Source organism: Lepidochelys olivacea (genome assembly GCF_965140295.1).
Source record: "Lepidochelys olivacea isolate rLepOli2 genome assembly, chromosome: 1".
In the NCBI taxonomy this organism is placed as follows: Eukaryota; Metazoa; Chordata; order Testudines; family Cheloniidae; genus Lepidochelys; species Lepidochelys olivacea.
This window is the reverse complement of record NC_140411.1, coordinates 94,777,916-94,804,643: the sequence shown is the minus strand read 5'-3', so window position 1 is coordinate 94,804,643 and position 26,728 is coordinate 94,777,916. Positions and strand designations below refer to the sequence as shown.

Below are 26,728 nucleotides of genomic sequence, written 5' to 3'. Positions count from 1 at the left end.
TCAAAGAAAATAGTCAGTAATGCTCATAAGCTTAAATATGTTAATATAAAGTATTTGTCAATCATTTCTGAATAATGAACATATTGTAAAAATCCAAATATGTGGAATTAATTAGAAAAAAATGGGCTACCTTTTTCAAATTATTTGGTATGAATAGTTCACCCATTAACTCACTCTACCTCTATATTGAAGCTGATAAAAAATGCAAAAAAAAAAAAATCACCCACAGTTTTGAAACACAAGGATAAACACCCATTTTTTCATGTTCTGTGTGTATATAAATCTCCTTACTGTAATTTTCTTGCTGAATGCATCCGATGAAGTGAGCTGTAGCTTGCAAAAGCTTATGCTCAAATAAATTGGTCAGTCTCTAAGGTGCCACTAGTACTCCTTTTCTTTTGGCGAAAACAGACTAACATGGCTGCTACTCTGAAACAAGGATAAACATTACTGTCATTGAATGAATTGCACCAAACCAGTACTCCTAGCTGAGGTTAGAGTGTTTTTCTTGAATTTTTATTCTAAAAAAACCCCTATCCTTTAATTGCATTGAATATAGCTTTAAGTCACAATTCAATATGCTGTTCCATAAATTCTTTTACCACTGACGTTTTCCTCTTTAGTGTAGTCCTTACTTGTCTCTGCATTGCTTCCAATATAATGATTCATTTTTGTTCTTTTATCAGTTGTTATAGACTTACAGTGCTTTAAGGAATGGCTGATAAGAATAGGAAGCGTAGTCTGTTCTAGTTTTCCCTTTAAATAACAGAACGAGACATTATCTTAAATATAATCTTGGAAATGTATAGTGTAGTAGTAAAATGGATCTATTTTTTCAGTACAGGCACTCTACTGGAATATTATATGGAGACAAATTGGTAAACTAAATCTAATCTCCTCCTGAGAATTGAAATCTTCACCTTGTAGGCAGCGTAAAATGTTGCCATAGAACTTTAATAGGAAGTGATGATTTTTTTTCAGAAATTCCTAACATAGAGCAGCGCAAACCACTCAAAGTTCAGCCATCTGCAGCACTACTCCTTGAAAAATTCTTCTACTGTCAGGAGATGTGAGTTAATCAATTTGTGATTTGTGCAGCACTGATTGTTTCTAAGCTACAAATCTCCAATCTAGTAAAACACTTAAGCACATGCTTAACTCTTCACATGTGAATAGCTTCATGAAGTCAATAGGAAAACTCATATGCTGAACACTGGCATTTTCAAGGAGGCCTATAGGAGTTAGGCACCTAGTTCCCATTGAAAGTCCATGGGTGTCAAGGTTCCTCCCCCACTCTGAACTCTAGGGTACAGATGTGGGGAACCTGCATGAAAACCCTCCTAAGCTTATCTTTACCAGCTTAGGTCAAAACTTCCCCAAGGTACAAAATATTACACCCGTTATCCTTGGACTGGCCGCTACCACCACCAAACTAATACTGGTTACTGGGGAAGAGCTGTTTGGACGCGTCCTTCCCCCCAAAATACTTCCCAAAACCTTGCACCCCACTTCCTGGACAAGGTTTGGTAAAAAGCCTCACCAATTTGCATAGGTGACCACAGACCCAAACCCTTGGATCTGAGAACAATGAAAAAGCATTCAGTTTTTTACAAGAAGACTTTTAATAAAAAATAGAAGTAAATAGAAATAAAGAAATCCCCCCTGTAAAATCAGGATGGTAGATATCTTACAGGGTAATTAGATTCAAAAACATAGAGAACCCCTCTAGGCAAAACCTTAAGTTACAAAAAAGATACACAGACAGAAATAGTTATTCTATTCAGCACAATTCTTTTCTCAGCCATTTAAAGAAATCATAATCTAACACATACCTAGCTAGATTACTTACTAAAAGTTCTAAGACTCCATTCCTGGTCTATCCCCGGCCAAGACGACTACAGACAGACACAGACCCTTTGTTTCTCTCCCTCCTCCCAGCTTTTGAAAGTATCTTGTCTCCTCATTGGTCATTTTGGTCAGGTGCCAGCGAGGTTACCTTTAGCTTCTTAACCCTTTACAGGTGAGAGGAGCTTTCCCCTGGCCAGGAGGGATTTCAAAGGGGTTTACCCTTCCCTTTATATTTATGACAATGGGACTTGTCTGTCTAGCTCCTTTTGGACCTGGGAAGATCTTAGCCCACATTCTTTGATGGATTCTGACCTAAAGTTGATAGTCTCAGTTGACAGTCAATGTACTGGATTTTTAAACTAGTAATCACAGTATCACAGAAGTGTAGAGCTGGAAGGGATCTTGAGAGGTCATCTAGTCCTTCCCATCCATGCTGAGGTAAGACAAAGTAAACCTCGAAACTTCCTGACAGGTATTTATCTAACCTGCTCTTAAAAAAAACCCAGTGATGGGGATTCCACAACCTTGCCTGGTAACCTAATCCAGTACTTAACGAATGAACACAAATAGGTGGAAATACCTTTTGACAATGCCTGAAAGTATTTAAATAAAAGGTCTTATAGTTTAACTAAAGACATGAAAAGACAAATGAAGAGTGAGCAGAAAGAATGGTTTGTGGAAGAGGACAAGGGCTACGTATAGAAGATTATGAGTTCTGCATGCATCCTTTTTTATTTTTTAAATATTTTTTAAGTGTGAATTTGTCAGAGTGGTATGAAAAGTCCCTTTAGCAGAACTGGTTGAAAAATGGGAACATTTTTTGTGAACACTTTTGTGAAGAACAATCTTTTTTAGTCAAAATGTTGATGAACATTTCCATGAAAAAAATAAATTTAAAAGCTTTAGAGCAGCTCCACTCATTAGCAAATACAGTTGTCACTAAAAATCAGCCGTGGAATTTCTTCTGAGTTAATTGTATTGTTTCCTCAAAATATGGTAAGACATAAGGCCAATATCACAATAAGGCCAAATATCATATTTTTTATGTTAAATGCTGCTTCCCCCTGGTTAGAATGAAGAGAAGGAAGTGGTAATGCTACAGTGCTATAAATGACAACAATGTTTTGTGAATGCCTTCTTCTGAGAAACAAAACACCACAAATTTATGGTTAAGAGAAAAAAAATCAGTAAAATTCTTTGGATTATAGCCATAGAACAGGAGTCGGCAACCTTCAGTACGTGGCCATCAGGGTAATCCACTGGAGGGCCATAAGACATTTTGTTTACACGACGCCCCGCAGCTCCCAGCGGCTGTGGTTTGCTGTTCCCGGACAATGGGAGCTGCGGGAAGCCGCGGGTCACAGGGACTTGCTCGCCACCACTTCCTGCAGCTCCCGTTGGCCGGGAATGGCGAACCACAGCCACTGCGAGCTGAGGGGGGCCGTACCTGCAGACGGTCAATGTAAACAAAATGTCTCACGGCTCGCCAGCATATTACCCTGATGGGCCACATGCTGAAGGTTGCCGACCCCTGCCATAGAAACTGATTGGGATCATTGCTTGAGGATGGTTTTAGTAATCGCCAAAAGACTGTTTTATAAAAAATATTTAGGAAATTACAAATAAAGAAAAGAAAATGTGGCATTGGCTACATATATTTTTTCCTTGAAAGAAAATTTAATTGAAACTGTAGGCATTTCAGAACTTAGAAGTACTGCACACATACACAGCCTCATGGGAAAATATCAAGTATAGAGGAGGGGTTAAGGCAAAGCAAGGGATGAGAAGTTTGTTTGTGGGGAAGGAGAAAGGTGAAGGTACAACAAACTAGTCAGATCCCTATTGTCACAGTTTCAGGGTAACTGCACGTGTATTTCCCCTCTGTGGTTCCTCCAGGACACTTAAGGTTTCAGACTCCCCGAGAAGAGACACGTCATTCTCCCACCTGACTGTGGGTCTTAAGGCTCCACAGGCACCTGCCATATACTGATGTCACCAGCATGCTTAAAGGCCAGTGCTTGTTCTTTGCTTTCTCTCTGAGCACAGTGGCAGTGTTTTTAAAGTGACCACACTGCTTTTCTAAAGCAAAGTACATTTATTCTGGGGGGGGGAATTACAGAGAAAACAAACAAACAAAAGCAATAAATGGCTTTAAACTCACACTAAACATACAAGAAATCACCCATAATGTTTATGGAGTCCTAGTAGCCCAAAGTTTTTCCAGCTTTTCAGCAACAGTTGGGTTCCCGCCCTGCTCCCTTTTCAGTTCCTGGATGAGCTGTGGTAACCCTTCCCTCTTGGAGCTGAATACAATCCCTGGCCCACAATAATATATAAAACAGTCATAAACGTATTGCAGCATGGTCCCCAAAGATACTGTATGTGACTGCCATACCGGTCACACATATGACTGTACATTTCCTCCAGCTAAACTCAGGGAATTAATTTGTCACAATCGAGCTCTTGTTAAGAGACTGAAGAGAGTCTCAATCTCTGGCTTCTCGGCATATGTTATGATGGAGACAGCATTGTACAGTGGGCCATTGCAGTAAAATTAAACAAGTAACATGTTATGCCGGGGAAATTAATAAACATTGTTAATGTGAATGATGCTATTACTTTGGCATGATCTTAGAGACTTAAAAACAGCCAGTGTTGAAGATAGATTCCTAATTCCAAAAAAAGGTTAATGAGACTTACAAAATTAATAGGTGTAGAGCTTTAAAATGCAGCACTTTGAAAGTATAAATATTCCAAGAAAACCAGCAATCGTCGGATATCTTTCTTGATTTATATTTTACGAAGGGACAGATGAGTGTCAGCACACAGATTCCAGGTATGTAATGCCCCAGAGAGTGTTATATACTGGCTCAAAAGCCATTAGAACAATTGAAAAGAAAGGTATGTTAGATTTAGTGCCTTGGTTTGTGCAGATCTAAATGTCTCTTTAAACTATGAAGATGCAGATACACAATGCCCACTCCTGAAAAACTGCAGTGACGTTCACATTTTAGAAAAGACACCATGGTCATCAGAATTCTGAGCCTGCATTAAATGAGTGGTTTACTTAGGCAGTCAAGCTGTTCTCCTGTAGCAAAGCTTTTCAGTATGTCCAAAGTACTGCACTCTGGAGAGAAGTATTTGTTGGAGAGATGTGCAAAAGGTAATTTCTGAAATAAAATTTAAGGCACATATTTAGTCCATTTCATTTTGAGCAATTTTGTACCCCCAGGATTTTGCTTTTTCTGAACTGATCATACAAGAGTTAATTTTCATATCTGATCATTTAAAAGTGCAAAAATCAAAAGGCTTGTTTTATATCAAATGTGCTCACACAATTTCAAGCAAAAGCATAAGGGGGAAAGCAGAGAGTGTTGGAGAGACAGTCAGAAACACTCACAGGAAAACACACACACACACACACACATATATATATATACTACCTTTCTTGCCTTTATAAAATCAGTCCAAGTGTGTTCTTCTTGGGCACCTATACGCACTGGGCATGGTTCTCCACCAGTTTACACCTTCTATAGCTATTTACACCTAGGTAAATTGTTTGAGAAATGCTACTGTTACCCTGGATTTGAGGAGTGTGTGTACCCCAGAATGTGATCAAGCTAATTGCAACCATATTATGTGCATTCAGCCATCATAATAGTAATAGTAAAATAGAACACCACATGCTAGAGGGTTAAATTAAAAACAGTTTTTTTGGAGGCAAAGTCCAAACAAGCTGGAAGTTTCTGCTAATCAGGATGGGAAGAGGGGAAAGAAAAGTAAACAACTGAGACTGAAAACCTTGGTGGACAAGAACTTTAGATTTGTGTGCCTTTGATATAGAAATATTGTGATGATTAAGACTGTTAAATATGTTTGTTGATAAGTAGTGTATTGGGAGTTAGGAAAATAGATCATTTAGCAGGGGTCACTATGACATATGTGTTTTGTAGAATTAGTTACAAAAGACTAACTAATAGAGTGTATTTTGCAGCAGTCCTCGGAAGCCATCTTGAGAGATGTTTTTCCTGACATCTTTACTCCTAGTGGGTGAGCAACTGGCCATTGCGAACCCGCTATTAATTACTCATTACCATTCCAAATTTTAGGTGAATATCTGGAATGTTCTAAACCTATTGCTTATGTCTAAGGCTACATTTTAATCACAGGTATTTTTAGTAAATGTCATGGATAGTCATGGGTAGTAAAAACAATTCATGGCCTGTGACCTGTCCATGACTTGTACTATATACCCCTGACTAAATCTTGAGGGGAGGGGCAACCCGGGGGTGCCATGGGTGCTCGGGGAGGGTGGCCCAGGGGGTGCTGCAGGTGCTGGAGGGGGAGAAGCCTGGGTCCTCTGCTGCTGCTGAGGTGGGGGAGTGGTGAGTGGAAGGGCAGCAGCATGCAGCCCATGAATCCCACTGGTGCTGGGGAGGAGGGTTGGTGGGGCTGGCAGGCAACAGAAGTGGCAACAGAAGTGGCAACATCTCCCTCCCTCGGCTCCTAGGCAAAGGCATGGCGAGGCAGCTCAGCACACTGCCTCCACCCTGAGTACCAGCTCCCTGGGGACCGTGGTCAATGGGAGCTGCGAGTCAGTGCCTTCAAGAGGAGACAGCACACAGAGCCCCCTGGTCGTGCCTCCACCTAGTAGCCGAGGGGAGCCCCCCAAAGTAAGCACTGCCCACAGCCATCACCCTCTCTCGCATCCCAACCTCCAGCCCTGAGCCCCCTCCCACACCCAAAGTCCTGCTGCTTCTGGGGGAGGGGGGCCCGGTGGCCCGAGACTGCCCTAGCAGTGTCCAGTGTGGCTGGCCCAGGGGCCACCTGAGCTACTCAGGTGGCCCCCAGACCAGCCACACTGGATGCTGAAGAAGTCACAGAGATCCCAGAAAGTCACAAAATCCGTGACTTCCATGACCTCTGTGACAAACTCACAGTCTTACTTATTTGTGTGTGTATGGGGGTGGGGGGGATGTGAGAAAACCTGGATTTGTGCAGGAAATAGCCCAACTTGATTGTCATGCACATTGTGTAAAGAGTTGTCACTTTGGATGGGCTATCACCAGCAGGAGAGTGAATTTGTGTGGGGGGGCGGAGGGTGAGAAAACCTGGATTTGTGCTGGAAATGGCCCACCTGATGATCACTTTAGATAAGCTATTACCAGCAGGACAGTGGGGTGGGAGGAGGTATTGTTTCATATTCTCTGTGTATATATAAAGTCTGCTGCAGTTTCCACGATATGCATCTGATGAAGTGAGCTGTAGCTCACGAAAGCTTATGCTCTAATAAATTGGTTAGTCTCTAAGGTGCCACAAGTACTCCTTTTCTTTTTAGTCTTACTTATGTCTAAACTGCAGTTTTAGGTAGAGCACACTTACTTCCATTAATCTTTTATCAGATGGAATTGCTGTGTTCCCATTGATTTATTCCTGAGACTGACTGGAGTGAAACAGTTAAGTTACCACTTCTGTGAGCTATGAAAACCCCAGGTAACACTACTAAATCAGAACAGTAGTGTTTTGTACCCACTTTGTCTACAAACATTTACACCCCTACATTTACAAAATATACAAGACAGTGGAGAATTAAGACTTGTGTTGGGAGGGCCTGATTTAACTCTTACTTGCAAATCAGTATTATTCATGAGTAATATGCTGAAACCAAAAGGATTCCACTGGTGCAAAAATGGCAAAATAGATCCTATTTCTGAACATTAGTTTGTATCCCAAAGGCTATGAGAGAGATTCTGATTTCAGTCACAGTGGCATAAATCCAATTCCATCAACTCAATAGAGTTATCCCAAATTAACATCAGTGTGTTTGAGACAAAAGTTTGACTATATAACTCATTCTACAAGATATGTTCCTTTACTTTCCATAGTTCTATTATGCACTTTGGACCAGAGTTTTAAAGTTAGGTACCTAAATACCTTTAAAAATCTGGCTTTTTACCCTTGTCCTAGGTTTTCTTTTATAAAATTATCAAAATTATCAGAAGTTCATCCCCATTGCATTGAAAATGAATTTCACTGTTTCAACAAAAAGTTGGCTGATATTTTTTCAGTCCTCACTTAAACAGAAGGTAGTTATTTTGCCAGATAAACAGGCTTGCCCTTAGCAAAAGCTTATGCATCAACTCACAGTCAAGAGCACAAATATACTTACATATTTGTTCTCTGAGTTTGTTTCATGTATTTAGTAGGAATTGCTGTCCCAATAGGGATAGTTTAGAAGGAACTAAGGAAGTTTGGGCACCTCAGGAGACAGGCACTTAGAGTAAGTTATAAGAAATTTGCAGATAAACAGGGCAGTCTGCTAAATCACCTTTACTTTAGTTAGCTGATGTGGTTTCCTTTAGGGAGACAGATTCATAAATAATTTTCTCTGTTTTGTTACTTTGGAGAGAGAGGGCCCTATTCTCCAGTCCTTTAAATTAATTTTGTGTTGCTGATGTGATGCAAAGTGAATTTAAATGGCTGCAGATTCCGCCAAGAAAATTCCCCCTGTGTAGGAGCAATCTCCATTACTGTAAAACTGACAGAGGTGGCATATCACTTCCTATGCCAGCCCCCTGCATTCTGTTCAGCTGAGACATAGTGGAGAATTGGGGCAAGACATTACAAGAAACCAAGAAGATGGTAAAGGCTGAATGAGAGCATATTGGATGAGGGGGAAGGCGTATGGAATTAAAGGTGAAAGAAATGTGCTCATCACTTCTAGAATGACAGTTCTCTTATAAATCTCTACTTAAGTTAAGCTAAAAGGTACTGAGTTTGGTAATGTCATTGCTCCAGAACATTGATGCAAATATCTTCACCATTGCCTTCCAGCGTTAAGCCCTTTAGAACTATGGATTTATTATGGTTTGCATGCTGAAATATCCAGGGTCAGATGCAGGCTCAGCTAGCTAACCAGGGGAGTGGAGCATGCCTAGATCTTCTTCTGAAGTAGCTTCCCTGTATTATTAATGTAGAAAGAGAAGACAGCACTGCCAGGCTCACCTTCCAGCTAGGGAATAGCATGGTTGTTCACCTTTTTTCCATGGTCTTTATAAGGGATAGAAACATTCTCTACTTATAATGCCAAGTACCTCTTCTTACAAATACAGCAATAATTCAGTCAATACTGGAAATGCAAACCCCTGTACTGGCAACAGGAGAATAGGTGATGTGATTACATTCTTTCAGAAAAGACTAGTGGCAATACAGATGACAATCTCATGTGTATATTTGATTATGATAAGAAAGTAACTTTATACATAGATAATGAGGAGAGGACATTTATTCATATTTGCCAGTCTGTATGGAAGAAAAGGAAATGGGCCAATGTAATATAGTTTGCATCCAAAAACTATGTTAAAAGATCTTTAAGACTGTGAAGTCAAGTTAAGAAATGCCAAAATTAAGGTAGCCCGTGCCACCTAAATTCAACCTTCCTTGCATGAATGCATTACATGATTACATGATTACATTACAGTTCCTTTTTCTGTTCCATTCTATTGTACCAGCTTTTTTAAAATTATACCCATCCACATAATACCTGAGTGCCTAATAAACCTTAAGAGAGAAGTATGTGCATCAATCTTGAGTGGTTATAACAGTCTCCCACATAGAAAGTTAGCTTGTCATATAGTTGTTGACACCACCACAAGTCCGAATAGTACTGTAATTCAGTCCATATATTTATGCAGAAGCTAGCCTCTTGATTTCCACCTGGTCTCAAATTCCCCAGCCAGTCCAGAGCACCTGAGAACACAGTAGATATGATTTGCTTCAGGGTACTGTGTAATTATGTAGGCAATGATAAAATTAACATCACAGATCTGTATGGCTAAGGAGTGTGTGTACTGTTTCTTTAGGTCTATATTAGGAAGCCAGCAAGGGCTCAGAGGAGGCAGAATCCTTGCAGTGAAGCAGAGAGAGACAGAATTGTTCTAAGCACTAACTGTTTGTGTGATTGTTTACCATTGTCCTGTGACAGAGTGAGGTATGTTTCACTTGTTGAAGGCACCCTTGCTGCCTGAGGTTGCCTTGAGGGGAACATTAATGCAATCAACAGCACCTTGGATGGATTGGGACTGGTGTAATATCAAAGGACTCTCATGACTTACTGTTGGTACATCTGTGAGGAAATCAATATAATTAAGCCTCCTGAAAAATGACATTCAGAAATTGCTCAGTGCCATTGAAGATAGCAGACTGGTTTATCCTTGAGGCAGTCCCATTTACTATATGAAAAGCTCATGTTGACAGGAATCCAGAGCAGTTGTAACTTTGACTAGCACAGATAAAATGGCTCCCCTACAGTTTGTATGTGCTGCCCCAATCCCTTAGTATCTTTCCACAGAATTGGGGAATGATTAGAATTAAAGTTTTGGGGTTTTTTTTACCTATGAGGTACTTCCTCCTCTAATAAGTCTATCAATCCACATTTCCCTCACTTACAGGCTGTTTCTACAGAGACTGTTTGCAGGCTGTGGTCTGACTGCAGTGTCCCCTAGGGCCTTCTTCCCTACTCTCCCTACTTTTTTCCTTTTCCTTCTCATCCTCATTCTCCTCAATATCCCTGGGTTAGTGTCTGAAGTTGCCCAGAATGTTTATAAACTCTACGCTGCCTCCACACAACCCCGCCCCTCCCGATGTCTTTCAGGCAAGCAATAGTGATTGACTCTTTTCCTCTCTCTGTTTCATCCACCATGGTTAGCAAACGAAAGCAGTGGTTCTGCTATGTGTGGGCCTTTCATCCAAGGCAGGTTGTATGTTCTGGTACAGAATATCGCAGCTGTACTTTTGCTGCATTGCAGCTGTTTGAGAAAGCCATGACAGATGTATTCTTCTGGCCTTCCCTGACTCCTCCATATACATATACTCCTCCTCCTCCTATCCCAGCAGGGCAACTTTCTATGGCCACAACTCATGGGCACCCCGTTTGTGCCTTCCTTTGAAAATAACGTATGAGCCCAAAGTCCACTTGTGCCTCTTATAACAAGTGCTGAAATCTAGTTTACTAACCCCTGGCATGAGCATGGAGAATGGGAAACAATGGTATGGGGGGAGAGGAACATGGAGAACAGATACAGCCCTGGCTTATGGCAGAGGTGGGAAGAAGGGGCATGTAGAGAACCTGGCATAAAGGGGAAGGGGGGAGCAGAGGGCATACAGAGCCCATGGCATGAGGGGGGTGGGTGGGAGATGGTTGAAGGGAATCACAGTGGGGGTGGGTGGTACACAGGGAGCTGGTGCGGGGTGGGGGGAACAAACTGAGGAATACTAGGAACCCCTGGTGTGTGCAATGAATTCAGCCTACACAAGCAAGAACATGTGCATTTCTATTGACAGCAATAATAATTTTTAGTACATTCATAATGAAAGCTGCTAAATTACTAAAAGATGTAGGGGAATCATTACCTTTAGAGAGGCTGAAAATAGAATTTGCATCTGTATATTCATTCCATTAGTACAAATCACGTTACCCTGGTTTGTGTAATTAATTTAAAAATACTTCAGCGCTATTAATCACATTTACCTTTAGAGAAGATATTGTAATCCTTTTAACAATATTTTACAGCCTATATTGAAACCATTGATTTTGAACCGATAACATTGTACTGTGTATGGTAATAGAATCAGTCCACAAGGGGTCTCCCTTGCCTTAATTTTCTGTACTTCCTTGTACAGTAGAGATCCAAAAGAGTATGATATTCTTTGGAACTATTCAATGCCTTATATATTTTAAATACATAAGTAATTCAGCAATAACTCCAAGAAAGATTAATGGGTAGGTCGTGTTAACCTGAAAGGGAGAACTGCAGCCTCATTTACCAGGGCAGCTCATGTATCTTGATGAATGAAAAGTGTTGACCTAATGTCAGCTTGCCACATAGCAGTTACAGAATTGGGCTGCTGTGAATTGGTAGATTTAAAATCTTACTATATGGAGACACTCATTTCAGACTAATCCTCTGTAGCTGGTTAGATGAGGTTACTCTGATTAATTTAAGCCACACAGTTATTTGAGGTGTATGGAGCTTCTTTGCATCATTCTATAATCTGGAAAACAACAGTCACCACCAAAATGAAGTAAATAAACCCACTTCACGTTCACTTGAGCAGGATTGAGATTTCATCCCATTTAGAAACAGGTAAGTTGTACTTTCTGAGGAAGATACTGCATTGTTTCACTTCATAGAATTATTTAAGTGAGGAAACAAATCTGCTACTTTTGGTCTTTCTGATGATTGTCTGTATGATAAACCTAAGCTTCCTGATGCCTGGTAGTTGCAGAGGAAGATGCTTTCATGGTAAATTTAGGTCCTAAGTCTGTTCATTATTTTCCCCTGGTCTTTTGTGTCACCATACAAAGAACCCTGCATTTCTCTTTAATGCACTATAAAGCAAAGTTTTCTTTTGGTTCACATTCTCATCTGATGAAGTGGGTTCTAGCCCACAAAAGCTTATGCCCAAATAAATGTGTTAGTCTCTAAGGTGCCACAAGGACTCCTTGTTGTTTTTGCTGATACAGACTAACACGGCTACCACTCTGAAACCTATTCTCATCATATTGCTCTATCTCCTAATTGTGTTAAAGTTTCCCATCTACAATGTTAATTTTTAAAATCCATTAACATTTGGATTTTAGCATTTAGCAAAAGGAACTAACCAGGTTTTGGCCCAAACTTTTTCCTACCTTAAAAATTGCAGATTATTCTATAGTTTGTGATTATGTCTGAGCTGTTGCCTTTGCAAGAAATATTAATAAAAATGTCATTTTTATTGGCTCAGCAAAAACAAGTTTTGTGTTCTCTCATCTGCTTCTTCTATATTAGTTAACAAGCACTATCCCAGATTTGTGCTGACATTTTCAATGGTGCTGAGGCATAAACAAAGATGTCTGGTCATGCTACGGTGCTGCAAAATTTTTTACAACAGAGACAGTTATATCAATTTCAGTTGCATTAGAGGATAAGCAGAAAAATGAATTTATTTTTGCTAAATGGAAAGAGGCAAAATCAATAGTAGAAAAAAAAATCTTTGCGAGTTTCTGAGTGTGTAAATTTGGCTCTGATAGTGAACTTGTAATATGATTCTAAATCGCTGGCACTTCTTGAAAGGTGAACTTCTGTTCGAGTTGAAGCACTTTAAACAATCTACTTGTTGAGTCAGTGTTTGGACTGAGGCATCTATTTTTCCAAAAGCTCGTAGTGGTTTGAAGCTCCCCTGAGATTTTAAAGCCTGTGGTGTGTTTATAAAATGCTTGCAAAAGAAGAAAAAATCTACTCTGATAACACCAGTTACTAGGCAAAGCCATGATCTAAAGGAAAATAAACACTGGGAAAGTGTGGCTAGTGTATTAAAATAAGTGTAGTCCATTTTATTGTCCCATAAAACAAATTAACTCTGACAACTACCTACTCTGTAGGTACACCAGTTAGAAATAGCAGTTTATAATTTCAGCGCTTAATATTCTGACTTTGTCCATATCAGTAATAGGACGGATAGAAATAGGATTTCTGCATTCTCTGCTTTACCCAGACAGATAGGGTCCAATCATGTACTGTTTACTCAGACAATATTTCCAATGCCCTCATTAGGAGTTTTGCTGGAACAAGGAGTTCAGGATCTTTCTTGACTGATGTTTCCTTTCTTCTGGGTCAAATAGCCTTTGAGAAGTACATTATATCCACATTTTAAATTTGGGACTCTTCTATGAAATTTATTCTGGTTAAGGACTAAATCTTGAAACCCATAATCATGTAGTGAATCCCATTGTGGTCACTGAGGACTTCCCTACTAAAGGTTGCACAACTGGACCCTTAATTTGTATGAATTAAGAAAAATAGACTATATTAACAATGGTCTAATCAAAACAATACTTACTGTACTATTAAATTACAGTCCTTGGCTTTCTTCTATAATTTCACTGGTTTATAAATACTGTACATGTGATGCTCATATAGTGACTAATATAAAACATGACAAAACAAAGAATAAATGGTACTTAAATGGTTGCATTTGTATGCATCAATACTTGGTAAGAAAAATGCCTGGTGGCAAGACAGCAGTAGCATAGATTCAGTTCAAGAACCTTGTACAGTTAAAGTGGGCAATGATATGACTTTTAACTATACAAGGTACCCCTGGGATTTCCCCATCACACATGCTATATAGGCCATCAGATTCTTTCATGACACATAATAAATTCTTGAGCAGCCTCTAGACAGCCCAAAAGTAGTTTTATAAATGGCTTAGTGAAAATGAAATATGCATGCCAATGGAAAATGGAAAAGATTGAGGGATTCCTGCTTTCACTTTTTCTGATAACTTTAATTACTGGCATAATTTGACACAGAGATGACAATGTGACTGAGTGTCCTGCTAATTTAGTAATTACAGTCTAAATTGATTTTATGTATTCAGTCATTGGGATCTCTGAGATCAGAGGCTCAGGCAAAATCTAGATAATTGGATAATTTACCTTCGGAGTGAACAACAGTGTAGGTTATAGATAGCAAATAAATAAATAAATAAATCAGTCAAGTGCTTGTTTGTTTGAAATATACATGTTTGGTGAGCTGATGCAGCACTGTCGAGAGAACCACGCATATCTGTGTTCAGGTCTCTGTAATAGAAAGGCTTTTTGTGCTGAGACCTTAGCTGCCACCTCCGCCCCCCCCCCCACACACCCTGACACTGTGCTAGCCATTCAATTACTGAGGATTCAGTAGAGTATCACTTAGCTCCCTGCACAGAAGACCCACCCCGCAGAGCTCAGCTTTCTCCCTTACCCTGATGCAAAAATCTTTCTTCCTTCCCCACCCCCTCTATATTCCTCTTCCCCCTCACAACTCTGTGTTGCACCGCTGCCAGCCTGTCTCCCCAGCGTCAAGGGCGCTTGAGCTGTATGTGCTGAGCAGAGCTGGTGAGGCAGGCTGTCAGTGTCAGGGAACTGAAAGACCTAGTGGAACTTGACAGCTCTGTCAGCCTCTCACTGGGGAGCTAAAACAGGTTATAATGAGTAACGAGAGTAACTATTTCTGAGGTTTAAAGATTAGTGTTTAAAAGTGGTGTCTGTCTGGGAATAGTCTGCTAGGTTTGCCAATCCTCTAGGATTGTCCTGGAGTCTCCAAGAATTAAAGATTCATCTTTAATTAAAGATTATGTCATGTGATGAAACCTCCAGGAATATGTATGTGACATTCCCCAGGGTACAATCTGGACAGTTGAGCAGCTGTATCCTCTCATCCTTCCACCCTGGGTTGCCTTTCACACTGCTTTGCTGTGGAAACAACCACTCCTGGCTTGTTGACAAACAGCCTCTAGCATGCAAAAATCGTTCCCAGCTGAATGATATGAGTGCTTTTAACCAGCCACTCCTGAATTATATTACAGAGTGACACCAGCAAATCTCCAGTCCCAGACTTGTCCCCAGAAGTGTGTCTTGTACTGCCGAGCAACTGCCTTCTCTGCAGCACAAGCTGATAGAAAGTCCATCCTTTCATTAATAGAAAATGATATGAACAAACCTTGTTATCTCAAATGGAGGCTTCCAAACACTTAAATCCAGACACACACTGGTTTAGATAAAACAAAAACACAAGTTTATTAACTACAGAAAGATAGATTTTAAGTGATTACAAGTAATGAGGCGTAAAAGTCAGAATTGGTTACAAATTAAAAAAGGCTAAAATGCAAACTAATACCTAACTTAACAAGCTAAGTGAACTTGAAACAAAAAGTTTGTTTTCACCACATGTTCACAACAGTCTGGCTGGAATTCTTCAGCCAGGACCACTCACCATTTCAGTGATGCTTCTTTTGTCTTCCAAATATTGTTGATGCCTTGATTAGAGATGAGGGAAAAGAGGTGATTTGTGTCCTCTCTTCCCCCTTGTTAGAGCATTTCTGTTCTTTGAGAATCATCTCCAGAGGGGGTTCAGGTGACAGCAAGTCTGTTTTGAATGGGAACCCCCAGCAGTTCCATTGCCAAACTGTAAATTTCTCACTTATACCATTCCTCCTGCCAAAGAATGGCCGCTTACCCAAGTGATCGTCTATCTCATTATGCTGACACCTGGCTGAGGTGCTGTCTATACTTTGGTTTCTAAGAAACTGGTTTGGACTGCTACCCCAGAAATGGAATATGCTTTAGTAACATCATACAGTAGAGTCTTATAACTTTACATAAAACTGTTGCCACACATTTTACCCAGATAATAGTGAGCCATGAATTATGAGTTTTCAAATAACTGACAAGCTATACTTTGTACCAAATTATCATAGTTTTGTAAAAGTGGTGAACATAAGTGTATAGTCTATCACAACATCCAAACAAAACTGGCCACCCTATAGAGTGCATGTGTGTGAAGTTTGGACTTTCTAAGGACTGAGGACTTTTAAAGGTACTTAGGCACCTAAAGATGCCAATAGCTGCCTAATGCGATTTGCAACAGCTCCATTGGGCATTACTGCCTAGGCACTTCTTTGAAAACCCCACTAGGTACCTATCTGCATCTTTAGGCATATAAATACCTTTAAAAATATGGCCCTGGAACCCTTGGCCACTGGAATCCATTTCTGCTGACCCTATCATGTGACAAGGGACTTGTCTACACCAGGAAGTTAATATGTTGCAAGCTCAGGTGTGAATTTACAGTGTATTAGCTACCATGCACTAACTCCCTGTGTGGACTTACTGCACACTAAGAGTCCTCTCAGGTAGTTTAGTACAATTTAAGGAGGCTAAACTAAAGTGCACAAAGGCACCTTTAGTGCGCAGTAAGAGTGTCCATGCGAAGAAGCTAGTGTGCTGTACATTCCCTCCCTAGTTTGTTGTGAACTAACTTCCCATGTAGATGAGCCGAAGGGTACTAACCTTTGTAACTTTCATCCATATCAAGGGACTGAGGCCAGGAAATAAAGTTCAGTCACCTACCAGTACTTCTATATGTCACATCCTTGCTCCATGGATGGTAGTTCTTAAATTATAGGAGCCTAAAAATGTGTTGCAATCTCAGGGAAAATTTCAACAAAGATTAATTTTTAAATATTCTTTCTGCCAAAGTTAGTAAATCTTTGATCATAAAATATAATTGAAAATTAAATTGTCCCCTGAAGAGTGAATGCGTTAAATCTGGAAACTAAATGTAACCATTAAAATGTGAAATAGAGGGATTTTATTTCTGCTTTGAGTGAAAGTCTCAGTGCAGCCTTTACTGAAGAGCTAGTAAGGCACTCCCACAATATCAGTAATGTAAGTAGAGTAGACTGGCAGCATTTCTCCAGATACCTAAATAAAAATTCTGTTGACAGCAATGGGAATTTGAAACAGCAGGTGGATTAGCAATACTGTACTACTAAACAGTTAGGGACAGATTCTCAGCGGGGATAAATTGGTCTTGGTCTGTTGATGTCAATAGAGCTATGGACTTAAGTTAACAAAGATATTAGGCCATATCGTTCCATTGATACCTACATTCAACTTCCATTGATGTCAAAGTGTATTGTTCATGTGGATTAAAAAGCATAATATAGCTAAAGTTCATAGGTATTTGTATATATGTATACATTATTATGAATATTATGAGCAGATGGCAAATAGCTAATAAAATGCCACGGAACAGATAATTTTAGAGAAACCAAAAAAGACAAGTCCACATACCATATATGCGATCTGCACCATATACTGTGGGTTGTGTACAGCTTAGAAAAACCTGAGAAGCAGCACAATGTCCGAAACATATAAAAGTTAGCTAGATACATGGAAATGGGAATTATTGGGAAGTGATAAAGGAAAATCTATTGAAAACATTCCAATAATGTAAAGGTTAAAACTGTCATTTTCAATTTGATGCAGTTGTCTGACATAATGCCTCGGTATTTACAATCCTTTGGAGATGTATCTGACATGATTTGGCAGGTTACCCAAGAACCAAGAAATGTCATGCATGTGTTCTTTTCCTATGTTTCAATATGTAGATTCCGGAAAACTGCATTTTAAACCTTAACAGATATACTACAAACAAACATCCCCTATGTCTGCTGCGGCTTAGGAAAGATGTTTGTGGGTCAAGAAGCTTCTAAACAACTGAGGCTGGCATAGTCTACAGTGAATATCCTATAAAAACAGTAAACAGTATTGCTCACTAGGTGGATTTCTTTACTTGCAGTGAATATGCAACACAAAATGAGGACAAACTATTTTTGGCAGATGCTGCATGATGTTAACTCCAATATATGAGTGATGCAACTTTTCTACCTGACTTTTGGGCTCCTTCATTCCAGAACTATTCCAAAAAAAATTCCCATTTAATTAATGTGATTAAATTCTAACAGTTATATTGTTTTGCTTTCTTGATGTCTCCCAATAATTCAGTAATGAAATGTACAAGAAATATTTTTTTTTAATTTGGAGTTAAAGTGTAGTGATAAACAAATATAAAATATATAAATAAATTCACAATTATAACATTTGTAAATTTGGGCCAAACGTAGAAGTCATTTTTACTTGAGTTGTGAAATCCATGCAGAATTGCAAAGTTAATGGCAGATCTTTGCATAACATAAATTTGTTAGTCTCTAAGGTGCCACAAGTACTCCTTTTCTTTTTGCATAACATAATATCTGTAAAACTCCTCCAATGCTTTACTACACTTTCGTATCCAAGAAACCACATTTACAGCTCAGACTGGAGAAAGAGTTTATTGATTAGCTCAACTCAAACGTTTTCATTGCCAAATTTTCCATCTAGCACTAATCACAATATATGCATCACCAGGTGGCACTGTTACAGATAGTCTTCCATTAATGTATAAGTGAGAGGTTGTTTTGGATGGGGAGTGTTGGTTTTGCAAGGCTTTTGTGTAGAGTCAACATAGGGAGAAAGGAAGCTGTGTGAGATGCAGGAGAGCTTGTTCTCTGCCTTCAGCTCTGGTTAGAGTCAACTCTTGAGGCAACTGATCCTTGGTAACTGAGCACTGATGTTGGGTTGAGATTATTGGAAGAAGGGATTGACCTGAATGCTGTTTGACCATCCCACATTTCAGGACTGCATGTAAATAAAGCAAGTTACACTTAAAATATATCTAGTTTCCATGTCACCAATTTCTCCTCCACTGTGTAGCCGACTTGCAAACCCCCAGATCAGTTTCCATTGGGCAAAGGGGTGACACTGGTGTCAGTAGAAGACACAGCAGTATAATACAAACACTTCTTCCATGATGGATTATCTCAGACACTGAGGTTTCACAAGTAAGACAAAACAATTTATTCAGGCCAAAATTTAGGAGTTTTAGGCTTTTCAACATTAGCTCATTGTTTACAAAACTGACATTAAAAGGAGTCCAAAAGTCCTATTATTTTTTTCATGGGCTATGCTGGTTGTGTTGGTAGGAGGACATGAAATGGTAAAACTTAATTTTGTTCTTGGGGCAGAGTCATTTATTGGTGCAAATAAATAGAAATGGAAGAAGTAACACTACATCCTTCACGAAATAGACCCCACCCCCCAGCCACCACCGCAAATGCTGCATGCAGTTATTCCTGTGTGTAGTTCAAGCTCTGAGGACTAGAGATAGGAGCAGGAGCTCCACTTATAGTGGTAAAAAAACAAAAGCAAAAACACCTGACTTAAGTTATATTGAAAGTGGTCGCTTTTGATTCAAAATAAGAGTGTCCACACACACAGAGATGCAATGAAACAACTGAAGATTGATTATAATCGATCTAATTATTTCAGGTGCAATTTCAATGTAAACAATCCCCAAATGAGTCAGTAATCAGATTTACAAAATTAATTAGTCACATCCCTATTGTGGAACCTTCTAGAACACCAATACTATGACTATTTCACTTTTTGTGGCTTTTAGTTTGGTAATAATATTTATTGAAGAAAAAATGGAATTTTTTCCTGTGTGGCTTCCTTTCCTTATTAAGAACTGTTTTATTCTCAGTCCTATATTCAGCATGAGAAGTGTGTGCAGTGAGGCTCAGTAATGGATTTTTTGACTCCCTGTGTGAATGGACACATTCTCCGTCTGGCCAGGAGGAGGCTAATGATCTCCTCTGTGCCTGTGCTGCGCTAATGAGGCACACCTGCACAGCTTGTTCCTCCTGGAGAAGAAGGGGCTTAAAAAGGGAAGCTTAGTATAGAAAGAGTATGGTGACCAGGAAGTAGGCTGCTCTATGCAGAGACTGCGAGTAACAAAGGCGGGTCAGTTGAGGAGGAGATAGCGACGGAACACACCACTTCCAAAACTGCACTCGCTGACAGCCAAGCAACATGCCCCAGGAAGAAAGGTGAAGGGGCAATAGATTTTCAGAGTCTGAGCCACTGAAGCCCTATCCAGTGGCTATCTGAGAGGTTGACTCCTGTTCCAGCCAGATTCTCCTCTCTTGCAAAGGGAAGAGAGGAAGAAGGATCAGTCCTCTGCCAGGGAGCGATTGCCTCAGAGAACTCCCCCCAAGTGCAGCCACTAGAGGACTACAGAGGGTAAATGAAGGAGGGTGGGGCCTATGGGAGGTCTAAGAAGCCCTGACTCTGCCTATTATTACTTTCAGTTTCCATTTCTGGGGATAATTTTGTATTGTCTTGCTCGATTTCCTTCATTTCTTGAAAGATTAACTAGACATCAAAGAGTTCAAAGTTTGTGCTAGATAACTCACCTTCCATCTCTGTTCCCTTTGGGGAGTGGGACTGTATATTCTGATCTATTTGAAACCGAGGAAGGTAGATTACAACTGTTACTCTCAAAAATGGATTTTGGGATGCTCCTATAATAACCAGCCTATTGCCCCCTACCTGAGCTATGAGTTTCCAAGATTGTTCAGAAAACACTAAAGGACATGAATATATTCACCAAGAGGTGAATATAGCTGGACTGCTTGGTAATAGTTACCACAATGTAATTAAATTTAAAACCCCTGTGGAGGGGAAAACACCACAGCAGCTGAACATTGTAGCATTTAATTTCAGAAAGGGGAACTATACAAAAATGAGGAGGGTAGTTAAACCAAAATTAAAAGGTACAGCACCAAAAGTAAAATCCCTGCAAGCTTCATGGAAACTTTTTAAAGACACCATAATAGATGCTCAACTTAAATGTATACCCCAAATTAAAAAAAAAACATAATAAGAGAACCAAAAAAGAGCCACAATGGCTAAACAACAAAGTAAAAGAAGCAGTGAGAGGCAAAAAGGCATCCTTTAAAAAGTGGAAACTAAATCCTAGTGAGGAAAATAGAAAGAAGCAAATAAACTCCAGCAAATGAAGTGTGAAAATATAATTAGGAAGGCCAAAAAAAGAATTTGAAGAACAGCTAGCTAAACTCAAAAAATAATAGCAAAATTTTTTTAAAGTACATCAGAAGCAGGAAGCCTGCTAAACAACCAGTGGACCAGTGGGGCCAGTGGACGATCCAGATGCTAAACGAGCAACCAAGGATGATATGGCCATTGCAGTGAAACTAACTGAATTCTTTGCATCGGTCTTCATAGTTGAGGATGTGAGGGAGCCATTCTTTTTAGGTGACAAATCTGAGGAACTGTCCCAGATTGAGGTGTCATTAGAGGAGGTTTGGAACAAACTGTAATAAGTCACCAGGACCAGATGGTATTCACCCAAGAGTTGTGAAGATACTCAAATGTCAAACTGAAGGACTACTAACTGTAGTCTGTAATCTATCATTTAAATCAGATTCTGTACCAAATGACTGGAGGATAGGTAATGTGATGCCAATTTTTTAAAAGGGCTCCAGAGGTGATTCCAGCAATAAGAGGCTGGTAAGCCTGACTTCAGTACTGGGCAAATTGATTGAAACTATAGTAAAGAGCTAGGTGATCTTCCCAGCAGTGTTGCAAAAAGCAGTTCTAGATGTGGTTCATGAAGGACATTTGGGATTTGTGAAGATGAAGGAACTTCTGTGTAGTTATGCTTGGTAGCTAGGACTGAATTCAGACATTGAACATCTTATGAAGGCATGATCAGCCTGCACAGTGCATAGAACTACTGTTCCTGTGGCCTCTTTGAAACCAGCGGTCATAGATAAATCATGGCAGAGAATTGCAGTGGATATTACTGGCCCCTTCATTGCACTGCATGGCTACACACTGACTGTTATACTCACATTACCCCTTTGCATTCATAGTTTCACAAGGCACCTCAGAGGAGCTCATTTCTTGCCTAACCACTTTATTCACTACGTTTGGCCTACCAGAGAGCCTTTTCCCATCCCCCGCCCAGATAAAGGGATGCCTTTTGTGTCAAGAGAGCTTGAAGGCTTTCTGCTGCGTATTGATACATTATACATCGATACATTATAAACTGCTATGTACCATCCCCAAGGAAATGGGATAGTGGGAAAACTGCATGGGACTCTGAAGAAGCATGTAGCTTGCACAGTGGAGGATCAATGAGCTACACTCTTGCCTACTGCATTAAGTTGTGCTTTATATTCTATTCAGAGCATATCTCATAAAGGTATTGGAAAATCCCATTTCTAGCTGCTCTTCAACCAAACTATGAGGACTATGATTGACAGTCTACCTGCAGGTCTGTCTTTAGTATTTTGTGTGTTTTGGGGATGACTGTTCTTGGGTGCTTTGCTCTTTGGTGGGGATCTCTATTCTTCAATCCCCACGTGATTGACAAGAGATTTGGTGGTATAGGTGTAAAATAGGGCCTGGCGGTGCACCAAATTTTTTCGTTTAGGCAACATTTGTCTGCAGTGGCACAGCAGTACGACTGCTCCGCTAGCAATTCTTTCTTAGCATGTTAAGGCTGCAGCTAGGGTACAGCAGCACTTCAGCATGAGCAGCAGAGTAAGGCCCAAAGTCAGGCGGGCACACACCATGGGCACTTCCCTTCAGACCACTGTTTTCAGCAGTCCTTTGTCAAACTGCCTCCTCAAGATCCAGTGTCAATCAGAGATCACAGCAGAACTGGGCATTCCTGAGCAATGCCAGTTCTCTTCCTGCCCTGATCATGTCAGCAGCCATCATTTGAAGGCCACTGTCCCTGATATCTGGACTGTAGCTCAGTCTTCCCCAGTTTGATGTCAAAGCCTCACCCAGGAGCATTTGCATTTCCCTGGCTCCCCCATCTAGATAGCAGACCAGCCATAGTGGCACTCCAGAAAAGGCCTTTTCATCTTCCTTTGCAACACTACTGTGCAGACGCCTCTCACCTAGAGTTTGGAGTCAGGAAACTCATGCATGTGGACATCTCTTACTCAGGCTGTGATGTCTGGATCACTCCACCATCTCCTCCGGTTTCTATGAATGACATCTCATATCTAAGCCCTTGTCTACGGGAACACACTCAAAAATTAATTATCCTTTCAGCTAAATGGACAAGATTCAGAAAAGAGAGAGAGAGAGAACTTGAGTAAGTCTGTCTGAACCAGAACACATTCTCCCGGCTCCTTGCCGGCAGTCAGCACAGAGCCATTGCGGGACCTGTTTAAAGGAAAGGTATTGTATTGCAAAGGAAAACTGAACATTAATATCAACAAGCATGCCAAGTATTGAGGAAAAAATAGACTCCATCGCATGGATGCACATGAGCTAATAGCAGTCACCTGTCTTAAAATGGAGAGCATATCAGGGCACTTTCCATGAGATGTCTCAATCCCTTATTTGGACCATCACAATCAAAGGAGCACATGATTGCTCCATCCAATAATCTCCTATAGATGCATGGCAATACAAAGCAGGTTAAAAAAAAGCCATCATCTTGCCTTCTTTACCTCCTCCATGCACTACCAGGAGGTAGTAAGCTACTCCTCCATATAGCCAGTGCCTAAATGATGCAATATATCTCTTACTTTAGACTTGATGAGATTTTATTTACAAGAATATTGAGAACAGCAAAATGGTCACAAATACTCTACACCAACAAATATTTGTGAGAGAGTTCAAACCAGAGAGCACTCCCACAGCTGTTTTGTGGAGAGAGGTGAAAAAGGAAGAGAGGAGTGACGTAGAGAGGAAAGAGGAAATAATTGATACAGCAAATAACATGAGTGGTGGTAGTGTTGAGGAGGACAGAAGGTGCCATCATTGCCATCACCAGAGGAAGCAAAAGAGAAGAGTTTAGTTTGGTGCCCTTCATTGGGCTGAATTCGTGAAGTGTGAGCAGGCAGTAAAGATGGAGAATGATTTCTCTATCATACAGGTCCGTGAAGTATAACTAGACTAGATGAAGCAACTCCGCCATATCTCCTGGTGTGATGATGTTGATGGGAGAGTTTGCACCCCACCTTTTTCATCCTTTTGCTATTGATACCCCTTTTTTATTTTAGCCACAATCAGAAAAAGGGAGTGATAAGCCAAATTATTAGCTGCAATTCTAATTTTTAGATCAAATTGGAATGAAGCATCTTGTAAAGCACCCATAAATTGCCAGCATTTACGTTCTCAGCTGCCTTGAAGCAGTGGCCATTTTCAGTGCCTACTTTTAAAAAAATCTGTTTAATTAATGTGCATATCTTGCATATATACTATAAATGCTTTGCTTTACTTCCCTTTATCTAATTCTGTGCCTGAAGTTTATTACTTTCTAGTGCAGAAGTGAAAGGTCATCACTCATAAGTAGGAAAAAAATTGAAATTGGTGACCCACTGACATGTAATTTAAATGGAAGCAGCACAGCCAACCTAATTTCACACGTTGCTTTGTAAATAATTAATGAACTTTGTAGAAATAGTGCACAAGCTTTTTATGACATTTTGTAAGACCTAAAATTTTTATTACCATGAGTCCAATAGTGCTGTAGTTGTAAACTGCTATTGTGAATGTTTTAAAACTTACAACTGGTAGGACAGTAAATATAGGGATTTTTGCCCCACAGTACACATTGTCTTAATTAGTGTTGTAGTCTCAGGCATATCTAATTAGCTGACACATTCCACTTTTACAGCATAAAACTAAATAGTTGCTATATTTGTTCAGTACCTGACTTACTAGGCATAAACAGATATAAAGACAGAATGTTTTTTTTTTGTGGAACAGTTTAGAGCTAATAGACCTGTACAAATAATTCACAAGTAGTAATGTATGCAATTTATTCAGATTATTCTTCTGCCTCGAGATGATCTGTGGCCAGATCATGATTTTTGCAAATTTATTCTATTTATTTTTTTAAAAGATATTTTGCCTCTATGGATTGATCATGATCATTGAAAGTTCAGACTCTATTTCTCAGTTGTAATTGGTTAGATAAATCACATGGTATTTTTTCTGTTCCCTGACTGGATGAGCTCAAAAACACTTCTGCAGCAAATACTTATGCATGTGAATTTAAAATACAGTTTCTGAGAATAGCCTCAAATAGGGCTTTGAAACACACTGTCTGCAAAAAAAAATTGCTAACAAAAATGGATCCTTGAATGTTTTCAGAGGATGAACTTCAAAGGGTGCAAAGCAAAACCATTTAAAAATAAATATTTGTGGCTAGGTGGGGTTTTGTTTTGTTTTGTTTTGTTTTTGCATTATTTGCCCAGCTCTAATTAACAGCAAGAAGGCAGCTGATTTGTCTGCAGAGACTGTCAGAATTATTAGCATCTCTGTAAGCAGCAGTATAAAGCACTCTAATAAAACTCTACTTAATAATTAATAACATAGCAGAATACACTCAGTTGGGACCTGCTAAAATGAGAACTGCTTAATCAAGATATCTACCAGATAATTAATTTAGACATAAGGGTACTGTGATGTGTTGGATTTGCTACAGTTGGGTTCATGAACAATACCCTAGTGTCTCAACTAGTGCACTCACATTTTGAATCCTGCTCAAAATAATCAAAGAGCTTTTCACAGGCTTGGTTTCAGCTGAGATGTTAGAGAGACTTTTCTTTCTGCTTGTGTCACAGTTCTGACAAACTAAACAATCAAAACTTGCCATGTCGGGGATTAACAGGGAATTCACACAGATTATGTATAACCAGGATATGGCAGAAAGCTGTAAAAGCTGTCTAGCATTTTTCTCCAAGGAGGTTCTGACTCCTAGTAGCTTGCTGCTTGTCACTTGTCAGCCTAACTTTCCACAGCACCTCCTTATTGTATTCAGATGACCTGTTACTTAATTCATGTCACCTATCTTGCTACTCTGACAATCCCTCTATTTAAGATATTCAGGATATATCTACATTGCAATGTAAGCCTTGGGCTAGTGGAACTCGAGTTAGCAAACCCTGGGTTTGTTAACATAGGGCGTGAGCATCTACACTCATTTGTAACCCTAGGTTAGAAACTGTTGAATCCTGGGTCCCAAGCCGGGTCTCCAGCATCTACACTACATGATGCAGGCCTGAGACCAACCAACCAAGCATATCCCAGACTTCCTAGAGTCCTCCCAACATATGGCTGCTTTAGTCCTCTGTTCATGGTGCAGTGTGGGAAACCTTTACTTTCCATCAAAGTAGACTATCCAGAAGGCAAAGGAAGTTGGCCCATGGCATTGTGAGATACTATTGGTGGAGTCCCAGAGCATGAATTCAGTGGGACTGCATCTACACTGCAAAACAATAAGGCTTGACCACTGGGTCCCATCTTGATTCAGGTTAGGACCCTCCACTCCTATGGAGTCCTGGAACCTGGAGTCCAAGCTCTGGATTAGCACAAAATATGTGTAGATGGAAGAGGATTTAGACTTGAGTCTGAGTTCGAACCCTGGACTTGCATTGCAGGGTAGACATACCCTCAACTGCATTTTTTTACTTTATTTACCGAGACAATGTGGTAGGGCCGATCTACACAGAGAGTGCATTCTTCAGATGTGCTGCACTGGTGCAGCTATGCCACTGCAGCTGCACCGCTGCAGCACATCTGATGAAGACGCTCCATACCGATGGGAGAGAGCTCTCCCGTCAGCATAATAAAGCC

General features: G+C 40.0%; 2 protein-coding genes across 2 annotated transcripts in view; one reads left to right on the top strand and one right to left on the bottom strand.

The window, feature by feature from the left end:
- Positions 1 to 1,272: 1,272 nt before the first annotated feature.
- Positions 1,273 to 26,728, bottom strand: part of LOC311523597 (uncharacterized protein) — a 37,878-nt gene continuing 12,422 nt past the window's right edge. The window contains exon 2 of the mRNA XM_084633770.1: positions 1,273 to 1,324. The gene's annotated coding sequence lies outside the window, so the exon portion shown is untranslated. The remainder of the gene's footprint in view (positions 1,325 to 26,728) is intronic.
- The window catches only part of LOC311523606 (uncharacterized protein), a 173,015-nt gene continuing 157,985 nt past the window's right edge, over positions 11,699 to 26,728 (top strand). The window contains exon 1 of the mRNA XM_084633779.1: positions 11,699 to 11,993. The gene's annotated coding sequence lies outside the window, so the exon portion shown is untranslated. The remainder of the gene's footprint in view (positions 11,994 to 26,728) is intronic.